Genomic DNA, 2,583 nt, shown 5'->3' with positions numbered 1-2,583 from the left:
AAAAATAAATAATGTTCGGTTGATTTCGTTAATGATCGTATAAATTCGTTACCTTACGAATATTAACGAATTTTAACGAGGAAAAGTTTTTTTTTTTTTTTGTTCAATTAAAAATATACAAAGAAGGACGGGCGACGGGGGAAGGGAAACGTACGTAAAGTAAATATGGCGGAACTTTTTTTTTTTTTTTAAAAAATTTTCTTTTTTTATTTCCCCCCGCTCCCCTACCATTTCCGGTTTTTATATTATCCGTTGAAACGAATTTGAAAATAATAAAAAAAAAAAGAAAAAAAAAATTTTTTTAATTAAAAAAATTTGTTAATTGAATAATCACTCGGTTAAAAAGAATTTAAAAAAAAAAAAAAATTTAATTTAATTGTAATTTTTAATTGATGTTGTTGTTCCCACCGCTGCTGCTGCCACGATTATTTAAACGTTTTAAAAATTATTATTATTATTATTTTAATTGGTTTTTTTTTATTTAATTCGAGAGGGATGGGGATGGGGAAGGAATAAAAAATTACGGGATTATTTTCCACTGAAAAAAATTTTTTTTTTTTTTTTTGCGGAAGATGGCGTGGGGGAGGGGGAAATTTGACGTAACTTTTTGAAAACCTCTCGACACATTTTAAAAAAAAAAATTTTTTTTTTGCTTTAATTTCAACAGACAAGATTCGAGGTGTTAGTCACCATCACGGAATTCAACAGCCAAAAAAAAAAAAAAATTCAAGAAGAACGTTCGAACGAAAAACGGGGAAGAAGACGAGGTAAGGAAACGCACACGCACGCACACGCACACGCACGCACACGCACACGCACACGCACACGCACACACAAATCGAAGTTAGGTGCAGACGACGAGAGAGTGAGAGAGAAATAATTGAAAACGTTCCAAAAGAAATAATTTTTTGATTTTGTTTTTTTTTTTTTTTTGCTGTGGTTGTTATTGTTGTTGTTGTTGTTGCTGTTGTTTGTGTTGTTGTATACAAAAGAAAAAATTTCGGGTTAAATGTGAACAACACGATTATGTTGGAAGATTTTTTTTTTTTTTTTTTTAATTTGGCATTGATACAAATAAATACCGAAAAAGAATTGTTGTGCGTGCGTGTGCGTGTGTTTGTATGTTTGTACGTTTGTTTGTGTGTTTGTAGGGCGCTGGTGTTCTTTTTTTTTTTTTTTTTACATTTAACCAGTTAATTCTTGTCGAATTCAGTAAATTTTTGTCAAACGGGTCGTTTACTTCATTTTTTTTTTTCTTAAAAGTTTTTTTTTTTTTTTAAAACTTTTTCATTTTTTGTTTTGTTTTGGTTCAAAGTTTTTTTTTGTAAGTAAAACGCGATGATGATGATAATAATTTTTAAAAAAACACAAAATTATCATTATTATTATTATTGTTATTAATAATTCGTTTGTTAATTTAAAAAATCAAAGCAAAAAAACAAGTTTAGTCAAATATCTTTTCTTTTTTTTTTTTCTCTTTTCGTCGATAATTTTTTAATACGATTTTAGTAATAATAATAATAATGATAATAATAATAATAATGATGATGATGATTAAAGTTGTAGCTGGATTGTTTTGTCCAGAATTTATTTATAATTAATTCCATAACGGAGGAATATTTATTAAAACAACATCGAGAGATTCATAAAGCGAATAGATAACGAAAAGTTTCTTTTTTTTTTTTTATTTTGTGGTTGTTGTTTGTGTTGTTTGTGTTCATAGTCGATTTCACGTGAAAGATTATTATTATTATTATTATAATTAACAATTTTTGTTTTTGTTTACATTAAGTTTTGGGGAATTTTTAATTAAGATAAGTTAGTTTCGGATGAGATGCGTGTGTGTGTGTGTGTGTTTGTCTGTTGTTGTAAGCGTTTCGTTTGTTTGTTTGTTTGTTGAAATTTCTTTTTTAAAACAAAATAAGAGACGGAAAAAAAAGGAAAGATGAAGAAGGAAAAAACTTTTTTTCTTTTTAAATTTTATGGCGAAAGGTTTTTTGTTTTTTTTTTTTTTATTTCCTGTCGAAAGTTTTCACGTACGGAAAAAAAGAAAATTTCATTTAATGATCCCTCGGTCCCCTCAGATGCCCCTCGAAAGTTAAAAAAAGTCAAAAGTCCAAAATTTTTTTTTTGCAAAACGCATTCGCATCTCTCTTCTTTTTTTAGAGGAAAAAATGATGATAACGATGATGATAATAATAAGGAAACAAACATGGAGTTGAAAAGTAAAATTTGCTAAATCAAAAACGTTTCCGTCTTTAATTTCCAAAGGTAAATGGAATCCATTAAATTTTAGTAAAATTTTTACTGGAAGTTTAAAATAAAAAACTTTTCAAATTATCGAATCTGGAAAAGTTTGACGTGAAAGAGAGAGAGAGAGACGTTTCTTTTTTTTTTTTAAAAAATAAGAGCAACAAGAAATGAAAAAAGGAAAAAATTTTTTTTTTTAGAAATGATGAATAAAAATCGAAACTTACTCATCTTTTGGAAAAAGTAAAAGAGAGAGAGAGAGAGAGGGAGAAAGAGGGAGGGAGAAACGAAGAAGTAGAAAGAGAGAGAAAGAGGAAGGGAAAGAAACAGTGA

Source organism: Pediculus humanus, genomic scaffold (genome assembly GCF_000006295.1).
Source record: "Pediculus humanus corporis 1103172107734 genomic scaffold, whole genome shotgun sequence".
Lineage (NCBI taxonomy): Eukaryota > Metazoa > Arthropoda > Insecta > Psocodea > Pediculidae > Pediculus > Pediculus humanus.
This window is presented reverse-complemented; position numbering follows the sequence as displayed.